At 41.5% G+C, this 21426-nt stretch overlaps 1 protein-coding gene and 2 pseudogenes across 3 annotated transcripts in view; 2 read left to right on the forward strand and 1 right to left on the reverse strand.

The window, feature by feature from the left end:
- Zzef1 (zinc finger ZZ-type and EF-hand domain containing 1) overlaps positions 1 to 21426 on the forward strand; it is a 137110-nt gene that overhangs the window by 7424 nt on the left and 108260 nt on the right.
- Positions 19403 to 19698, reverse strand: Rps27-ps2 (ribosomal protein S27, pseudogene 2; annotated as a pseudogene).
- LOC134480645 (protein VCF1-like) lies at positions 19772 to 20181 on the forward strand (annotated as a pseudogene).

Consider the following 21426-nt stretch of genomic DNA (forward strand, 5'->3'; position numbering starts at 1 on the left):
CAGCTGTACAATAGCAAGAAATGTGAGACTGCCCTACAGATGTGCAAACTAAGCCCTTTAGTAGGTAGATAACCTGCCCAGTCAACCAGTGGCAGACCTGAGACTTGATCCAGATTTTAAAATGCCTATGGAGGTTATCTGTGGAGGATGACATGGAAGAAAAAAGAGGTTGCACGGAGTCAGCTCAGATTCTTGTGCCTTGTGCCTGTTAGACAGGATGCAGCCTTCGTAATTAAGCTAGTGCAGTATCGTCTGCTGGTCTAAGCCCACAGCTCCGGTCTCTGATTTTTTCAACGTCAGTTTTTGTGGTATAGTGTTTGTTGTTGTTTGGTTTGGTGTGCAGTACTAGAGGTTAAACTAAGGACATGCTAGGCAGGCACTGTATCACTGAGCTGTATCTCTGCCTTACAATATGTCTTGATCTCACTAGCAGTTAAGGAGTTTAAACAGGAGTGAATAAGGTTAAACACTAGAGTCAGGTTTCCCTTCTCAGTCTGGTTCTAGTATACTTTTTGTTGTTATTGTCTTGTTTGTTTGCTTGAGACCTGGTCTTACTATGTAACCTCGCTGGCCTTGACTCAGCCTTCAGAGTGTAGGGATTATAGGCATGTGCCACCAAACATGGCTATGCTCCTGCTGAGATGATCTAAACCTCTCTTCTTGACCCAGCTCTATACCATGAACCCTGCCTTTTTGTTTATCTGTACATAATAAATCCACCTCCTTGTTCAGCTATGTACAATAATTCCATTGAGCTTTTTGGATGCTGTTAGTGGAGCCCATCTGATGGAGACATCAGAGAGCCCAGTCCACCAGATCCTGGGGCAGGGAGTGGAGAGAGGGCACAGAGGTATGTGTCTCTGTGTGTCTTTTCTTAATTCCCTCACCACCCCCAGTCAGGTACATTCCTGTGACCTTGCAAGGATGCAGCAGGTGGGACTTGCCATATTTTAGAATATGGACTAGAATATTGAGTTTTGGAGACTTCTTTCCAAGGCAATGTTTGTGCAAGGCAATTGTCCCTTCAGTATATTAGAAATCTTCTTAGAATCTGATGTTTGTTTAAAAGAGAAACAGAATAGAATGGAATAGAGAAATCTCACAATACATCTATCTGATGAAAGAAGATATTATTTCATCAGATTTCTATATCAAATATATGCATCCCTAGTCTCTTAGCATAATTAAATAATTAACATTGGTGGATCAGCAAACAAAACTTGATAAATGCTACTATGAGTTTCACTGGCAAACTGCAGGGATACCAAAGTGGACAACAAGAATGAGAATGAGACTAAGGCCTTCCCAAATAGAGAACGGCTAAATGAAGGGAGAAGTGGGACTTAGAAGACCTGATCCTTGTTCTCTCTGATTTCCAGGGAGACAAAAGGAGCAGGTGTGTTCTGAATGGTCTCCCCAAGGGGTAACTTATGCCAGGAAGTGTCTATTCACTATAGAAAAGAGAATGACTCAGAGGACACTATAGAAAAGAGACATCCTCAGAGATGCTGGAGAAGGGTTCTGATGTCATGTATCATACCTTCTCTTCCCCATCCTGGGGATTGAACCTTGGACCTAATACAAGGCAAATGCTCTCCCACTGAACTACAGCCCCAAGGCATAAGCAGTAAAAGCTTTGTATTCAACATGAGGGCTCCTGTGGACCTAGGATGGTCAGCCTTCTCTGCCCTTGATAACTCTGCAGTGGCCTCGTGTGCCTTACTGTATTACTTTAGCTTCTCAGACCCTCTCCCATTTCTTTTTTCTGACCTTTGTCCATCTCTTCATTTCCTGCCCTGTTTCCTCCCGTCACACCAGGCAGGTTGCCATACAATCTGCCATGCACTCTTTGTGTGCCCATATTCTGTCTCTTCTGTCTGGGACAGCCTGCATGTATTTATAGACTTTCCAGCCTTCCCACTTGCCCAGTAGAGCTCATACAAGAGTTACGTTCTCTGAGTATTTCCCATTAATGCCCAGTCCCCTCTTGGGTTTCTGATTTCTGCAGTGTTGGTTGGCTTATGGTATAGTGGTTGGTAGTGAGGGGGTCCAGAATCACACAGATCAGAATTCAAATCTCAGCCATTATTTACCAATACTAACTATGTGGCCTAGAACAAAATACTGTCTTTGTTCCTCACCACTGAAAAGAAAGCCTGGCCTGTAGGGTTACTGTGGCAAGTTGAATAGGTTGTTGTGAAGTGCTCAGAACTCTTTGTGTGTGCAGCTAAGGCTCTGTGTAAATAAGCTGTTATAGTAGTTAATGCTGTCACTTTTCTTGGTGTAATGATCACATCTATGACATTGCTGCTGTTAGTTTATAGATATGTTATAGGCTATGAGGGATTTAGAGGGCAAGTCCTAGCCTGTTCGTCTTTATATCCACAGCTCCAAGCACAGTCAGGCATGTGTATAATGGCTGTTTCTGATATAGCACTGAATCAGTGTGTGCACAATTAGGTGATGCAGTTTATAAAGCATGGCAGATGCTAAGGATGTGAACATTTTTTAAAGAACAACTTCTGGGTGTTAGGAAATTAAGTATTAATTTGAAGATGCTGTTAACAAAGCTGTTGTGATTTTTTTCAACCCAAATGCCTTTATGTTTTGCATAAAAATTTTTATTGTATTCATTAACTATTGACAGATGAACAAGATTGCTAAAAACAAGTGTCACTATTCCTAGTTTTGCTTGGGTGGGTCTTTTATTGGCGATGTATGGTGGGAATTATGTGTGAAGTGGCGGTTGTGCAGCAGTGAGTGCCAGCAGCACCTGAAGTGTAAGCGTTGGTGGGAATGGGACTTGGCTACTACTTCAGGGTTTAGAGTGTGAGATAAGTTGCAAGGCTGAAAGGCTTAGCCTGGGCAGCAGGACATGGATGGAGGACAGGGATGGAGCTAAGAGACATTTTAAGCATCTGGCCCCCAGACTGCAAGGAATCCCAGGGTTTTCCTGATGAAAGGAAGGAGAATGGAGTTGATTCATTGGTTGTTGAGTGACCTTGAACAAGTTTCCTGGCCTTTCTATAGGGTTCTAGAATGAGTAATGATTAGCATATCATTACTGTTATGAGAATTAATATACATATAAAATATTTTCACAATGCCTTGATTTTAGCAATCCCTCAAACATTACTTAAGTTTCCCCACCCATATATTATTCCCACCTGAATGTATTATTGCTGTGATAACTATGGACCTTGGACCTTGGATCTTGAACTCATACAAGTATCATTTTCTTAGTGTATTAGAAAGCTAGAAAGCAGCCTGCTGGCTGTGGCACACATTTTTAATCCTGCTTTCAGGAGTCAGTGGGAGAGGCAGAGAGGCAGAGGCAGGTAGCAGACAGATCTCTGTGAGTTCGAGGTCAGCCTGATCTACAGTGCAAGTTCCAGCACACACACACACACACACACACACACACACACACACACACACACACACACACCTATCTCAAAAAACTGGAACAAAAAAGAAAAGAAAAAGAAAAAAATAAAGCTAGAAATTAGATATTACCTAGTCCTGTTGTAATCTCATCTGGACACTCAGGGTTCTATGCCACCTCCCTCCCATGTTTACTTTTTATATTTGGGATTTGCTTTGAGTCTTTGTGGAGCTACCAAGTGGAATGCAGGGCCTCATGTAAGCAAGACTAGCACTGAGAAAATGAGTTATACCTCCACCTCAAAGTTTCCCAGCTTTTAAATGTTCTTTTTTATTTTCACAAAGGCACTGTATGTAGATTACACAAGACTGGAAATGCAGATAAGTGAAATTAGGAAACTATAAAATCTATTACTACTATTAACATCTAAATTTTTTTCTGGTCTTTTAAACACATATACATATTTATTTACTAATATGGAAAACACACAGATACCTTTTCTTCAAACAATATTTTTTGTAATCTACTTTATTTAAATTACATTTTAATTTAAATTTTTATGTGTGCATGTGGGAGGTGTATGTGTATCAGGGTGTTCATGTGGAGGTGAGAAGACATCTTGTGAGAATTGGGTTCTGCCATCTACGACTTGGGTCCCAGAGACTGATCTCAGCTCATCAGAATTGGCAGCAAGAACCTCATCTCCTGAGCACCTCTCCAGCCTACTTCCTTTATTTTAGTTAATAATCTTCAGCTTTCCATGCCTGTTTAATCACATACCCAATCCATATTCAAGTTATTCAGTTGTTCAAACAGTCTCATTAATGGTTGGTGTCTCCACTTTGTGTAGAAAATATTACCCAAAAGAGAGGAAACATTACATTGCTTTTTAAAGTGGGTCTGCAAAACTGGGTGTAGTCACGCAGGCCTTTAATCCCAGCATTCAGCTGATGAATCTCTGACTATGGAGCCAGCTTGCTCTACACAGAGAGTTCCAGGCTAGCCACGACTCTGTCTCAAAAAAGAAAAATGGTTGTGGGGGTCAGGGGTTTGGGGTGCTGGAAAGAGAGTCTGTGGGTAGCAGTGTTTGCTGCTGAAGTCTGACAACCTGAATCTAAGCCAAAGACTGTGGTACAAGAAAACCAGTTCCTCATGCTGGCCTCTGACCTCCACATGTGACTTGGCACATGCACATCTCAACACACTATACATACACATGGTATGTCTTTTAAAAAATAAAAAGCTACTCATCCATTCTGAGCTCCAAGTAGGTACTTTCCCTTTCTGTCTCTTAGTTGGGAATGGTGGCACACACCTTTCATCCCAACATTCAGGACACAGAGGCCAGTATGTTCTACATAGTGAGTTCCAGGCTACCCAAGGCTACACATAGTGAGACCTTGTCTTAAAAAAAATTGAAAGGGCAATTTTTATTAGTTATACATGTGCAGAGTGTAGAGTCCACCAGACTTAAGAGTGGCCCTGTTCTCCTTCCCAAAAATAGTTTTACTTCCCCCAAACAGTTGCTTTCCAGCAATTTGGCTATTTCTTGGGTATTCATCATGGTATCACCAACCTAGTAACATGCTTATATCACTTATTTGAAATTTAAAAAGATATTTACTTTATGTGTATTATATGTCTGACTGTGTATGTCTGTGCATTATGTGTGTACAGGAGCTCAAGGTCAGACGAGGGATTGGAAGGCCTGGAGTTGGGGTTAGAGATAGTCATGAATCAGCATGTTGGGGCTGGCAGTCAAACCCAGGTGCTCTAGAAGAGCAAGCAGGGCCCTTAACAATGAAGCATCTCTCCAGCCCACTTCTCTGAGGTGTGTAGTAGTGGTTTACCCCTCACAAATGAGATGAGCCTTTTCTCCCCCTGACCATACCTGCACACCTGCTGTTCTCATTAGGTTTGTTTAAATCACCATTTTATGTTCTCATAACAAACATTAGGTAAGTTGTTTTCCTGTAGTTGATTTCTGTAATATCCCACTATGACTTCCCCTTACTGAGAAATCTTTTTAGTTTCTCTGGAATAAACAATTGAATTGGTACTTAAAAAAAAAAAAAAAAAGACTTGCTGTGTGAGGGATCAAACCCTGGCCTTCCACATCAAACCTTCAGCCTTCTACAAAAGCACTTGTCACTGTGCCTCAAATGTAGCCCCTGGTACTTTTATTGTCTTTATTTTTTAGGTCTTTTATCATTAGCTAAGGTTCAGATTCTCTGTAATTTATCTAAATGTCATCAAATGAAAGTGGCCAACATATTCTGATACATGGATATTCTATCAGCAGCTTCTTATATTTTTAAGACAAAGTTACTGTGCAGCTTTGGCTGGCCTGAAACTTACTGTATATCCTATGCAGACTGGCCACACTTACAAAGCCCCACCTGCCCATGCTTCCCAACTGCTGGAACCAAAAGGATCTTTCACTACACCTACCCTACCTTCCTAACACTTTAAAACATTTATATTTATGTGCATGTTTTGTGAATATGTAGTATGTGTGTGAAGCAGCCCTCACAGGCTAGAAGAGGGTGTTGGATCCCTTGGACCTGGAGTTACTAATGATTGGGGGCTACCCAGGTGGATACTGGGAACCAAACTTCGGACCTCTAGAAGAGCAGCAAGTGCCCTTAACCACTGAGCCATGTCTCCAGCCCCAGCTTTCTTGATGTCTTTTAATTAGTTAATTATCTTTGGACAGACTCTTACTGTGTAACTCATGTAAGTCTGCCTGGCTTTGCTCTTCTGCATCTACTTCTTGCTCGCTTTGTCTTCTTCTTCTTCTTTTTTTCTCCATCTTTATTAACTTGAGTATTTCTTATTTACATTTCGATTGTTATTCCCGGGCCAACATACCCCCTAACCTCTCCCCCTCCCCTTACTCTATGGGTGTTCCCCTCCCCACCCTCCCCCCATTACCGCCCTCTCCCCAACAATCACATTCATTGGGGGTCCAGTCTTGGCAGGACCAAGGGCTTCCCCTTCCACTGGTGCTCTTACTAGGCTATTCATTGCTACCTATGAGGTTGGAGACCAGGGTCAGTCCATGTATAGTCTTTGGGTAGTGGCTTAGTCCCTGGGAGCTCTGGTTGGTTGGCATTGTTGTTCATATGGGGTCTCAAGCCCCTTCAAGCTCTTTTAGTCCTTTCTAAGATTCCTTCAACAGGGGTCCCATTCTCAGTTTAGCGGTTTAATGATGGCATTCACCTATGTATTTGTTGTATTTTGGCTGTGTCTCTCAGGAGGGATCTATATCCAGTTCCTGTCAGCTTGCACTTCTTTGCTTCATCCATCTTATCTAGTTTGGTGCCTGTATATGTATGAGCCACATGTGGGGCAGGCTCTGAATGGGTGTTCCTTCAGCCTCTGTTCTAAACTTTGCCTCCCTATTCCCTCCCAAGGTTATTCTTGTTCCCCTTTTAAAGAAGAAGCGAAGCATTCGCATTTTGGTTATCCTTCTTGATTTTCATGTGTTCTGTTCATCTAGGGTAATTTGAGCATTCGGGCTAATATCCACTTATCAATGAGTACATACCCTGTGTGTTTTTCTGTGATTGGGTTACCTCACTCAGGATGATACTTTCCAGTTCCATCCATTTGCCTATGAATTTCATAAAGTCATTGTTTTTGATAGCTGAGTAATATTCCATTGTGTAGATGTACCACATTTTCTGTATCCATTCCTCTGTTGAAGGGCATCTGGGTTCTTTCCAGGTTTTGGCTATTATAAATAAGGCTGCTATGAACATAGTGGAGCATGTGTCTTTGTTATATGTTGGGGCATCTTTTGGGTATATGCCCAAGAGAGGTATAGCTGGGTCCTCAGGTAGTTCAATGTCCAATTTTCTGAGGAATCTCCAAACTGATTTCCAGAATGGTTGTACCAGTCTGCAATCCCACCAACAATGGAGAAGTGTTCCTCTTTCTCCACATCCTCGCCAGCATTTGCTGTCACCTGAGTTTTTGATCTTAGCCATTCTGACTGGTGTGAGGTGGAATCTCAGGGTTGTTTTGATTTGCATTTCCCTTATGACTAATATTGAACATTTCTTTAGGTGTTTCTCAGCCATTTGGCATTCCTCAGCTGTGAATTCTTTGTTTAGCTCTGAACCCCATTTTTTAATAGGGTTATTTTTCTCCCTCCGGTCTAACTTCTTGAGTTCTTTGTATATTTTGGATATAAGCCCTCTATCAGTTGTAGGATTGGTAAAGATCTTTTCCCAATCTGTTGGTTGCCGTTTTGTCCTAACAACAGTGAGTGTCCTTTGCCTTACAGAAGCTTTGCAGTTTTATGAGATCCCATTTGTCGATTCTTGATCTTAGATTTCCTGAACAAAACACCAAGCCATTGGTGTTTTGTTCAGGAAATTTTCTCCAGTGCCCATGTGTTTGAGATGCTTCCCCACTTTTTCTTCTATTAGTTTGAGTGTATCTTGTTTGATGTGGAGGTCCTTGATCCACTTGGGCTTAAGCTTTGTACAGGGTGATAAGCATGGATCGATCTGCATTCTTCTACATGTTGACCTCCAGTTGAACCAGCACCATTTGCTGAAAATGCTATCTTTTTTCCATTGGATGATTTTGGCTCCTTTGTCAAAATTCAAATGACCATAGGTGTGTGGGTTCATTTCTGGGTCTTCAATTCTATTCCACTGGTCTATCTGTACCAATACCATGCAGTTTTTATCACTATTGCTCTGTAATACTGCTTGAGTTCAAGGATAGTGATTCCCCTGGAAGTCCTTTTATTGTTGAGGATAGTTTTAGCTATCCTGGGTTTTTTGTTATTCCAGATGAATTTGGAAATTGTTCTGTCTAACTCTCTGAAGAATTGGGTTGGTATTTTGATGGGGATTGCATTGAATCTGTAGATCGCTTTTGATAAAATGGCCATTTTTACTATATTAATCCTGCCAATCCATGAGCATGGGAGATCTTTCCATCTTCTGAAGTCTTCTTCAATTTCTTTCTTCAGAGGCTTGAAGTTCTTTTTTTTTTCTTTTCTTTTTCTTTTTTCTGTTTTTCGGAGCTGGGGACCGAACCCAGGGCCTTGCGCTTGCTAGGCAAGCGCTCTACCACTGAGCTAAATCCCCAACCCCCGAGGCTTGAAGTTCTTATCATACAGATCTTTCACTTGCTTGGTTAAAGTCACACCAAGGTATTTTATATTATTTGGGACTATTATGAAGGGTGTTGTTTCCCTAATTTCTTTCTCGGCTTGTTTCTCTTTTGAGTAGAGGAAGGCTACTGATTTATTTGAGTTAATTTTATACCCAGCCACTTTGCTGAAGGTGTTTATCAGGTTTAGTGGTTCTCTGGTGGAACTTTTGGGATCCCTTAAATATGCTATCATATCATCTGCAAATAGTGATATTTTGACTTCTTCTTTTCCAATCTGTATCCCTTTGATCTCCTTTTGTTGTCTCATTGCTCTGGCTAGAACTTCAAGAACTATATTGAATAAGTAGGGAGAGAGTGGGTAGCCTTGTCTAGTCCCTGATTTTAGTGGGATTGCTTCAAGTTTCTCTCCATTTAGTTTAATGTTAGCTACTGGTTTGATATATATGGCTTTTACTATATTTAGGTATGGGCCTTGAATTCCTATTCTTTCCAGGACTTTTATCATGAAGGGGTGTTGAATTTTGTCAAACGCTTTCTCAGCATCTAATGAAATGATCATGTGGTTTTTATCTTTCAGTTTGTTTATATAATGGAGTACATTGATGGTTTTCCGTATATTAAACCATCTCTGCATGCCTGGGATGAAGCCTACTTGATCATGGTGGATGATTGTTTTTTTTTTCTTTAAAGATTTACTTATTTTATGTATATAACCGTACTGTCCTTGACACACCAGAAGAGAACATCAGATCCCATTACAGATGGTTGTGAGCCACCATGTGGTTGCTGGGAATTGAACTCAGGACCTCTGGAAGAGCAGTCAGTGCTCTTAACCACTGAGCCATCTCTCCAGCCCTGGATGATTGTTTTGATGTACTCTTGGATTCAGTTTGCCAGAATTTTATTGAGTATTTTTGTGTCGATGTTCATAAGGGAAATTGGTCTGAAGTTCTCTTTCTTTGTTGGGTCTTTGTGTGGTTTAGGTATAAGAGTAATTGTGGCTTCATAGAAGGAATGCGGTAGTGATCCATCTGTTTCAATTTTGTGGAATAGTTTGGATAGTATTGGTATGAGGTCTTCTATGAAGGTCTGATAGAATTCTGCACTGAACCTATCCGGACATGGGCTCCTTTTAGTTGGGAGACCTTTAATGACTGCTTCTATTTCTTTAGGAGTTATGGGGTTGTTTAAATGGTGTATCTGTTCCTGATTTAACTTTGGTACCTGGTATCTGTCTAGGAAATTGTCCATTTCCTGCAGATTTTCAAGTTTTGTTGAATATAAGCTTTTGTAGTAGGATCTGATGATTTTTTTAATTTCCTCTGATTCTGTAGTTATGTCTCCCTTTTCATTTCTGATTTTGTTAATTTGTACACACTCTCTGTGTCCTCTCGTTAGTCTGGCTAAGGGTTTATCCATCTTGTTGATTTTCTCAAAGAACCAACTTTTGGTTCTGTTGATTCTTTGTATGGTCCTTTTTGCTTCTACTTGGTTGATTTCAGCTCTGAGTTTGATTATTTCCTGCCTTCTACTCCTTCTGGGTGTATTTGCTTCTTTTTGTTCTAGAGCTTTTAGGTGTGCTGTCAAGCTGCTGATATATGCTCTCTCCTGTTTCTTTCTGCAGGCACTCAGAGCTATGAGTTTTCCTCTTAGCACAGCTTTCATTGTGTCCCATAAGTTTGGATATGTTGTACCTTCGTTTTCATTAAATTCTAAGAAGTCTTTAATTTCTTTCTTTATTTCTTCCTTAACCAGGTTATCATTGAGTAGAGCATTGTTCAACTTCCATGTATATGTGGGCGTTCTTCCCTTATTGTTATTGAAGACCAGCTTTAGCCTGTGGTGGTCTGATAGGATGCATGGGATTATTTCTATCTTTCTTTATCTATTGAGGCCTGTTTTATGACCAATTATATGGTCAATTTTGGAGAAAGTACCATGAGGTGGTGAGAAGAAGGTATATCCTTTTGTTTTAGGATAGAATGTTCTATAAATATCTGTTAAGTCCATTTGGTTCATGACTTCTCTCAGTCTGTCTATGTCTCTGTTTAATTTCTGTTTCCATGATCTGTCCATTGATGAGAGTAGGGTGTTGAAATCTCCTACTATTATTGTGTGAGGTGCAATTTGTGCTTTGAGCTTTAGTAAGGTTTCTTTTATGTATGTAGGTGCCCTTGTATTTGGAGCATAGATATTTAGGATTGAGAGTTCATCTTGGTGGTTTTTTCCTTTGATGAATATGAAGTGTCCTTCCTTATCTTTTTTGATGACTTTTAGTTGAAAGTCGATTTTATTTGATATTAGAATGGCTACTCCAGCTTGCTTCTTCAGACCATTTGCTTGGAAAGTTGTTTTCCAGCCTTTCACTCTGAGGTAGTGTCTGTCTTTGTCTCAGAGGTGTGTTTCCTGTAGGCAGCAGAATGTAGGGTCCTCGTTGCGTATCCAGTTTGTTAATCTATGTCTTTTTATTGGAGAGTTGAGTCCATTGATGTTGAGAGATATTAAGGAATAGTGATTGTTGCTTCCTGTTATATTCGTATTTGGATGTGAGATTATGTTGGTGTGCTTTTCTTCTCTTTGTTTTGTTGCTAAGACGATTAGTTTCTTGCTTTTTCTAGGGTGTAGCTTGCCTCTTTATGTTGGGCTTTACCATTTATTATCCTTTGTAGGGCTGGATTTGTAGAAAGATATTGTGTAAATTTGGTTTTGTCATGGAATATCTTGGTTTCTCCATCTATGTTAATTGAGAGTTTTGCTGGATACAGTAACCTGGGATGGCATTTGTGGTCTCTTAGGGTCTGTATGACATCTGTCCAGGATCTTCTGGCTTTCATAGTCTCTGGTGAGAAGTCTGGTGTGATTCTGATAGATCTGCCTTTATATGTTACTTGACCTTTTTCCCTTACTGCTTTTAATATTCTTTCTTTGTTTTGTGCATTTGGTGTTTTGACTGTTATGTGATGGGAAGAGTTTCTTTTCTGGTCCAATCTATTTGGAGTTCTGTAGGCTTCTTATATGTTTATGGGCACCTCTTCCTTTAGGTTAGGGAAGTTTTCTTCTATGATTTTGTCCTTTGAGCTGGGAGTCTTCACTCTCTTCTATACCTATTATCCTTAGGCTTGATCTTCTCATTGAGTCCTGGATTTCCTGTATGTTTTGGACCAGTAGCTTTTTCCGTTTTACATTATCGTTGACCATTGCGTCGATGATTTCTATGGAATCTTCTGCTCCTGAGATTCTCTCTTCTATCTCTTGTATTCTGTTGGTGATGCTTGTATCTATGGCTCCTTGTCTCTTCCTTTGGTTTTCTATATCCAGGCTTGTCTCCCTTTGTGCTTTCTTTATTGCTTCTATTTACATTTTAAATTCCTTTACCTGTTTGTGTTTTCCTGAAATTCTTTCAGGGATTTTTGTGATTCTTCTCTGTAGGTTTCTACTTGTTTATTTATGTTTTCCTGTGTTTCTCTAAGGGAGTTCTTTACATCTTTCTTGAAGTCCTCCATCATCATGATCAAATGTGATTTTAAATCTAGATCTTGCTTTTCTGGTGTGTTTGGATATTCATTGTTTGCTTTGGTGGGAGAATTGGGCTCCGATGATGCCATGTAGTCTTGGTTTCTGTTGCTTGGGTTCCTGCGCTTGCCTTTCCCCATCAGATTGTCTCTGGTGTTACTTTGTTCTGCTATTTGTGACAGTGGCTAGACCGTCCTATAGGCCTGTGTGTCAGGAGTGCTGTAGACCTGTTTTCCTGTTTTCTTTCAGCCAGTTATGGGAGCAGAGTGTTCTGCTTTTGGGCGTGTAGTCTTTCCTGTCTACTGGTCTTCAGCTGTTCCTGTGGGCCTGTGTCCTGAGTCCACCAGGCAGGTCGCTTGGAGCAGAAAAGTTGGTCTTACCTGTGATCTCTTGGCTGAAGTTGCTCGTGAGGGACTGCTTTTGAGCTCTCCTTGAGGGCGGCAACCAGGAGGGCCTGCGCTGCCTTTTCCTGGCCTTTTTCGGGGGCCCCTGTGCACCGGGGTCCCAGATGGCATTAGGTGTTTTCCTCTGGAGTCAGAAATGTGGGCAGAGTGTAGTCACTTCTGGCTTCCCAGGCGTGTCTGCCCCTCTGAAGGTTTAGCTCTCCTTCCCGTGGGATTTGGGTGCAGGGAACTTTTGATCCAGTCCCTTCAGATCCGGGTGGTGTCTGGACCGCAGGGGACCTGCCACTTGGGTGCCCCTATTTTCCTGTTCCCAGAGGCCCTATACAGTTTCCTCTTGGGCCAGGGATGTGGGCAGGGGTGGGCAGTATTGGTGTTCTCTACCGCTCTGCAGTCTCAGGAGTGCCCACCTGTCAGGGCGGTGAGCTCTCTCTCCCAAGGGGTTTGGGAGCAGGGAGCCTGGGCCGGGATCAGCTCACTTTGTCTTTTTAAAGGAACAGTCTCCCTGAGTGTTGTGATTTGCCGGTAATATGAGTTTGTTTTATTACAAACTGCTATGCTGGTGCCTCAGACTCTACATCCTGAAGCACCTTGTGAATAGGGAACTTTTTCTTTTTTTTATTTTTTGAGCTGTGTATGTATAAGAATGTCTTTATTCCATGCTCACAGTATTGTGGCTGAGTGGTGACTTCTGGGTTAGAAAGGCCCCCCCCCCCTGCCAAAAGATGCCAGAGGTACCTTTCTCACTGCCTTCTGTCTCTACTGTGTCTACTGATTGGTCACATTCTGATTTTTTAACCTTTTACCAAGAAAGTGTTTCTCCCTCCTAGAAATAAGAACTTCTGTTTCCCTCACTATTAGGGAATTTCTTCTCTTTTTTTGAGATAGTGTCTTACTTTATATTATAGCCCAGGCTAGCCTTAAACTTGGAATCCTCTTCCTCTGCCTCTCTAGTGATGGGATTTCACTTTGTGCCATGGTGCCTGGCTGCTATAAGGACTTGTCCTTACATTATTCTACTGGTCATTGTGTAGGTCATTCTTCCTTTGAACATCCAAATTTATATGCAATTGTGATTTCCTCTGCTGCATTCTGCGTCCGTAGAGTCTCTCTGGAACTTAGTTGTTTGGAAGTTGACCTTCTACATCAGTCTGCTTGACTTCCTTTTTCCCTCCTAGTTTCTATCATTTCTTTTTGCTCTATTTTCTGGTTCCTTTAGTAAACTTTGCCCTTTCAATCTTTCTAATGAAAGTTTCTTAGTTTTTTTGAGACAGGGTCTCACTGTATAGTATAGCCCTGAGTGGCCTGGTACTTGACGTTTAGCCCCAGCCTGGCCTCAAATCCATAGTAGTTCTGCCACAGTATCCCAGGGGCAGGTAAAATTCTCAGGACAGTCCAGAACTCAGTATGTAACTCAGGGGCTAAGCTTGAATTCCAGGACCTCCTGCTCTAGCCTTCCGAGTGCAGGATGGTGATCTGCTCTTAGCAGCAGTTCTTTGTTATGGGTTGGAAGCTGCAGTATTTTCTTATGTCAGTTACTAGGTAGTGATTCACAACTTGATCCTATTGACACCCATTGACCAGTTCATTTTAATGGGGTGAGTTTTATGGGAAATGAGATAATAAACCTCAGTAAAACTAGGGTTAAAATACCTTTAAGCATCTCTGTGAAGAATTAATCACCCTTTTGAAGTTTTCTTCTTCCTATATAATCTTTCTTTTCTGTGTTTTATAGTATGTTTTTCTCCGTTGTGTAGTGATTCTAGGCTATCCACTCACCAGAGAATGAGGGACTAGACCCAATATTCAGGATACAGAGGCAAGATATTCACTATGAATTTGAGACTAGTTTGAGCTACATAGCAAGTTTTCAGACTAGTAATAGTGTGAGACACTGTCTCAAAATAAAACAAAAACAATAATAAAAGAATAAGGAACTAGAGCTGGGCTGCTATTCAGGAGGCTGAAGCAGGATCACAAGTAAAAGGTCTGCTTGTGCAACAGAATTGGCTCAAGGTCAGCCTAAGTAAGACTCTGTGGAGGGATGTGGTGGGGTGGGGTGGTTTACAGCCTGACTGCTCTGTGTGTCTGGCTATGGCCTGTGAGCCTGACTATAAGATACATTGGCCAGGCACTTTTATGGGGGTGATTCTGTGTTACCTGTTCTCTTAGACTCGTCAGCTTCCTCAGAGAAGACTGTTCTGTCTCTTTCTAGAAGGGTATGAAACTGGCTGCTAGCATTGTGGGAGCTCTGGAGAAGGCTGTCCTTAACCACTTGGCAAGGGGACACCAGCCTCCCATTTGCAGTGTGGCATTCTCACTTCTAGCTGCCTGCCATTTTCCAGTCTATACTCTACAACTCTCTGGAGAGTTAAGCCTCTGCCAAAATGGATGAATGCCTTTTTAAAAATGGGAACATTTTTAAAAACAGGAAAATGGAGACAGTAGTGGACTGATTCCCACATACCTTAGCCAGTTTCAACAATTGCCAACTCAAGGCAAATTTTATTTGTTCTAAACACTACCAATTTTCCCTGGCCTAAATTATTTAAAAGCAAAGCTTGACATTTTATCTACGTCATTGTGCATTCTTAAAAAAGATTTATTTATTTGTTATTTTGTGTGTATGAATGTTTTGCCTACATGTCTGAATGCACACCATATGCATGCAGTGCCTGAGGAGGCCAGAAGAGGGCATCAGATCCTCTAGAACTGGAGTTAAAGGTAGTGTGAGCTACCACCATGTGGGTGCTGGGAACAGAACCCAGGTCCTCTGCAAGAACAACCAGTGTAATTAAGCACTGAGCTACCTCTCTCGAACCCCTCATTGTACAATTCTAAAATATAAGGACTCAAAACTGTGAAGAAAAAAAAAGCACCCTTAATACTATTATCACTCTCTTAACTTAGAAGCAAACCAACAAAAACAAAAAATTGAACAGTTCTTTAAGATGAATGTTCACCTGTTAATTTCTAGCTGTTTTCTAAATGTGCTTTTCAGGTAGCAGTACCTATTGCTACCAATACCAAAGAGTTCCGCAGTGTAGGGCTCAGGTTACCTCTCCGGCTCCACCCTCTGCTGCACTCAGTTGTCCTCTAGGCTCAGGCCAGCTTCATTCCAAACTTGCTGCTGTTCTTGGTGGTCATCCCATGGTACGGGTTGGACTCTTGCTACAACGGGGCTGCACTTCCACCAGTAGCCTCTCCTGGGCTGCCTTCAGGGACTCCAGCCCTGTCACACAGTGCTAACCAAGCCTCATTTGTATTCCATTGCCTCTTCATTCATCATTGCCTTCAAAAATCCAGTACCACCTGGGTAACTCAGCTGCCAGCACCAGGTACAATTTGGCCATCTCTAGAACAGTTTCTGTGTGCTAACTCTGAAGAAACACTTCTCAAAAGATTCCACTTCAGTGATAGTGGTCTCTAATCACTGCTAATTTCTCAGCCCTGACTGACCAGCATCCATTACCCCAGCAAAGCAAAGGTTTAACTTTAGTAGTTCTGGTATGTTGTTAATCACAGCCCCAGCTAACCTGCCTCTGTCTCCTGAGTTCTGGGATTAAAGGCCTAAACCACCACGGCCTGGTCCAGAAATTCTTAACTCAAAATCTGCAATGGTCTGATAGAGGCTTTGAGTGACTCTTAAATGTCCCTATGGAATTTCACAAGCCAGGCCTCCATCCTCTGCTTTTAAGAGACTTTAGGTTTTAAAAAGATTTTTGGTTATTTTTAAGAGTGTAAACGTTTTTTAAAAAAGATTTATTTATTTATCTTATGTATATGAGCACACTGTAGCTGTCTTCAGACACACCAGACCCCATTATAGATGGTTGTGAGCCACCATGTGGTTGCTGGGAGTTCAACCCAGGACCACTGGGAAGAGCAGTCAGTGCTCTTAACCGCTGAGCCATCTCTCCTACCTGAGGCTAAACTTTTAAAACTGTTTGAATTTGGTACTGTGGGACTTCTTAAATTTTGTTGAATCTTTTAATATTGTGATATTAATATTAATGTGTGATCTTGGGGATGGACAAGAAAGGAAAGGTTGTGGCTTAACAGTGATGTGTCTATGTCAAGTTGACAAGAGGTCAGTTGTGTTGGCTAGTTTTATGTCAACTTGATACTCAATTGAGAAAAAATACTTTTGTAAGATTGGGCTGTAGGGATTCAATGCAATTCCCATCAAAATTTCAACTCAATTCTTCATAGAGTTAGAAAGAGCAATTTGCAAAACAAATTTGCAAATAACAAAAAAAATCCAGGATAGCAAAAACTATCCTCAACAATAAAAGAACTTCTGGGGGAATCACTATCCCTGACCTCAAGCAGTATTACAGAGCAACAGTGATAAAAAAAAAAAAAAAAAACAAAACCAAAAAACAAAAAACCTGTATGGTACTGGTACCGAGACCGAAAGGTAGATCAATGGAATAGAATTGAAGACCCAGAAATGAACCCACACACCCATGGTCACTTGATCTTTGACAAAGGAGCTAAAACCATATAGTGGGGAAAAGATAGCATTTTCAGCAAATGGTGCTGGTTCAACTGGAGGTCAACACGTAGAAGAATGCAGATCGATCCATGCTTATCACCCTGTACAAAGCTTAAGTCCAAGTGGATCAAGGACCTCCACATAAAACCTCAAACTAATAGAAGAAAAAGTGGGGAAGAGCCTCGAACACGTGAGCACTGGAGAAATTTTCCTGAACAAAACACCAATGGCTTATGCTCTAAGATCAAGAATCGACAAATGGGATCTCATAAAACTGCAAAGCTTCTGTAAGGCAAAGGACACTGTCATTAGGACACAGCAGCAACCAACAGATTAGGAAATGATCTTTACCAATCCTAATCTGATATAGGTCTAATATCCAATATATATAAAGAACTCATGAAGTTAGACTCCAGAGAGCCAAGTCACCCTATTAAAAAGTGGGGTACAGAGCTAAACAAAGAATTTTCAGCTGAGGAATATCGACGGCTGAGAAATACCTAAAGAAATGTTCAACATTCTCTCTCTCTTTCTCTCTCTCTCTCTCTCTCTCTCTCTCTCTCTCTCTCTTTTTTTTTTCGGAGCTGAGGACTGAATCCAGGGCCTTGCGCTTGCTAGGCAAGCGCTCTACCACTGAGCTAAATCCCCAACCCTTCAACATTCTTAGTCATCATTGAAAAGCATAATCAGAACAACCCTGAGATTCTACCTCATACCAGTCAGAATGGCTAAGATCAAAAACTCATGTGACAACAGATGCTGGTGAGGACGTGGAGAAAGAGGAACACTTGTCCATTGTTGGTGGAATTGCTGTTACAACCACTCTGGAAATCAGTCTGGAGGTTCCTCAGAAAATTGGACATTGAACTACCTGAGGACCCAGCTATACCACTCCTGGGCATATACCCAAAAGATGCTCCAACATACAACAAAGACACATGCTCCACTATGTTCATAGCAGCCTTATTTATGATAGCCAGAAGCTGGAAAGAATCCAGATGCCTTTCAACCGAGAAATGGATATAGAAAATGTGGTACATCTACACAATGGAGAACTACTCAGCTATCAAAAATAATGACTTCGTGAAATTCATAGGCAAATGGATGTAACTAGAAAACATCATCCTGAGTGAGGTAACCCAATTATAAAAAAAACCACACATGGTATACACTCAATGATAAGTGGATATTAGCCTAAAAGCTTGAATTACCCAAGATACAATCCATAGACCATGTGAAGCACAAGAAGGAGGACAACCAAAGTACAGATGCTTCAGTTCTTCTTAAAAGGGGGAACAAAAATATTCATAGAAGGATATAGGGAGACAAAGTTTGGAACAGAGACTGAAGCAATGGCCATTCAGAGTCTGCCCCTCTCCCCTACCTGGGATCCAGCACACACACACACACACACACACACACACACACACACACACACACACACACACGGCCACCAAACCTAGACAATATTAATGAAGTCAAGAAGTGGATACTGACAGGAGCCTGATATAACTGTCTCCTGAAAGGCTCAGCCAGAACATAACAAATACAGAGGTGAATGCTAGCAGCAAACCATTGAACTGAGAACTGGATCCCCGTTGGAGGAGTTAGAGAAAGGATTGAAGGAACTGAAGGGGCTTGCAACCCCATAAGAACAATACCAATCAATCAGCCAGAGCTCCCAGGGACTAAACCACCATCCAAAATGTACACATGGACAGATCCCTGGCTCTAGCTGCATATGTAGCAGAGGATAGCCTTGTTGGGTACCAATGGGAGGAGAAGCCCTTAGTTCTGCCAAGGCTGGACCCCCCAGTGTAGGGGAATGTCAGGGCAGGAGGCAGAGAGTAGGGGTGGGTGGTTGGGGAGGGGGGAAACCCTTATAGAAGAAGGGGGAGTGGGATGGGATAGGGGGTTGTGGACAGGAAATTGGAAAAGGGAATAACATTTGAAATGTAAATAAAAATATCCAATAAAAAAGTAAAAGTTTAAAAAAAGATGAGCCAGGAAAATTAATGGGAACTATTAACTCATATTTTAAGAGTTGGACAAGCTACACAAGAGCAAATATGACTGAGAAATCTCTAATATTTTCTCTGATTCTTACTCACTTTTTTATGTCCTTGACACATAAAATAATGTTTTACGGTAATTTGATTTTGAAAACACAGACACGCTGAAGTTCTTAACTTAGTTGCTTCTCTATTGAAAAGTTACCAAAACGTGAAGCAAACAAAAATAAACTGTGTTCCAATGATGAACTCTACAAAAGTGGATGTGTATGAAATGATTGACAAAGAAGAGTTCAGAATACATGACAGAGGAAATGATCAAGCAGAAGACTCTATATACCCAAAGGTACAGTTGTCATTATGCAGTCAAAAGAGTAGAAGTAAAAAAGAATGGAGGGACCCGCTGATTTTCCGTAGGGTACAGGATTTCGGGCTTTCTTTTGTATATATCTCCAAAATGTGTTTATTGGGAACGTTCCCACTCACCTTGAATCAGGGGCTTTCAGTGCTGCTTCCTCCTGAAGGAGCGTCCTTCTGTCAGCCTTGCTTTCCCACTGTAGGCTGACAGAGTACAGTGGAGCAGCCAATACACAAGACTACCGTCTGTGCATGGCTAAAGCCCGTGGTGATTTTATAGCATCCTGGGCATTTCACATCCATAAAGTAGGAATTGGAGCTCTGCACCAGGTGCTTTTCCTTGTGCTTCCTTTTCTCCTCTTCTGGAGAGGAATGAAGATCCTTTGCGAGAGGCATGTTCTCGTAGGGAGGTCATCACCACTGGAAAGGTCGGGCTTTCATTACTGTCTGGTTCGCTGTGCTCTCTTAGGATGACAATGAGGAAGACAACACCGTCCCCCTCCCCCTCATTTGAAGAGGAGTAGGAAGGACCAGGCCTTACAGGATCCTTGAGCTATGGAGTTGACAAGCAGTAACAATAGAAGGAACCAAAGCAACATTGGTAACCCCAATCATGAGAAGGAGCCAGAGAGCTGCTTAACCTAGAGCACTGCTGAACCAGACTCCAGTATCCCTGTCCTCCCAAGAGGAGGACTATGAAGTGTGCCAAGACCAAGATCCTCATTTCCACATTAACAGCATCTTGAAGGAGGCTCATTTCTACAGCCTCCAGCAGAGAGGACACTCTTTGACATGATGGCCTAGGCATCCTTCTTTTGTTTATAAAAATCAGTGACATTCATGCAAATCAGTCTTGGCTTTTGTCTGTATTTTTCAGTAAAAGGTCAATGGGCATTGTATTTTGCTGTTTTGTTCCACCACTACAATCTCAAAGGGTCATTCTTGACAGTTTGATATGTTTCCTGTCACGTCTGATGTCTTATTCATATTAAACTAGCAGCATGAGGACTTCTCCTGAGACTGAATGGATTACAGGTTCAGTTCACATTGGTTTCCAGGTTGCTCATTTAGGGTGTCCACATTAAATGTTGTTTTAAAAAGTGATTTCCTTATTTTGAAAAATTTAGTGGCCTGATAAAAGTTTGTGTGTGTTTCATTGAAATGTAAAAGAATAAACAATGGAGAAGCCAACACCAAACCAGTAATGAGCATTGGCAAGGGGGGAAATGTGGGTAGTGTGTTCTCATTCTGATATGAATGTGGGCTGATCCTTGGAAGGGAAACATCTACAGAAATCCTCCTCTACCTATACTGGTGCAAATGTCAGCCCGCTTAGGTTGTGAACTTGAACCCTGTGTCTGGTAACTACATTCCTTGTATTCCAAAGGAGATGCCTTCTTCCTTTCATGCTCCTGTGTATGCCCTTCAGTTTTGTGACAAGCACTTATAATTCAGTCAGAGAAGTGCATAGCAGTGTCTTAAACACAAAATCTGGATATTTACTGCTTCTGTGTTGTCTCTATCTATTATGTCTAATGTTGATAAAATCTAAGCTATTACAAATAGGAAAAAAGAAAAAGAAAAAGAAAAAAGAATGAAGGGCAATGACAATTAGGAAGTTCCTTTAAGAGAACAAATCTAGGGGCTGGGGATTTAGCTCAGTGGTAGAGCGCTTACCTAGGAAGCGCAAGGCCCTGGGTTCGGTCCCCAGCTCCGAAAAAAAAGAACCAAAAAAAAAAAAAAAAAAAAAAAAGAGAACAAATCTACAGATGACAGAATTTTGTGAGGGAAACAATGGAAAGATGCAGAGATCATATTTAAGGCAATGATGCTGCAAGTTCTCCAAGCATAGGAAATGATGACAGCCTTCAGGTACAGAAAGCCAAGAAATTGCTCATAAATTCAAGCCAAGGAGGAGTTGTAAGGATGCTCCATAAACAAGTTGTCAGAACTGGGAACAAAGGAAGCACTGAAAGCTGCAAGGGATAAGAAATGCATCATCCCATTGCCCCTTGACGACGCACTGTCCTTCTGCTGAAGGCACTAGGTGCCCTGTGGGCCAGCTTTGGAGTAGTTGGCAGGAGAGTAGAACCTGCATCACATGTTTTCTGCTAGACTAACATG

The sequence above is a fragment of the Rattus norvegicus genome, chromosome 10 (genome assembly GCF_021556685.1).
Source record: "Rattus norvegicus strain SHRSP/BbbUtx chromosome 10, alternate assembly SHRSP_T2T, whole genome shotgun sequence".
NCBI lineage: Eukaryota > Metazoa > Chordata > Mammalia > Rodentia > Muridae > Rattus > Rattus norvegicus.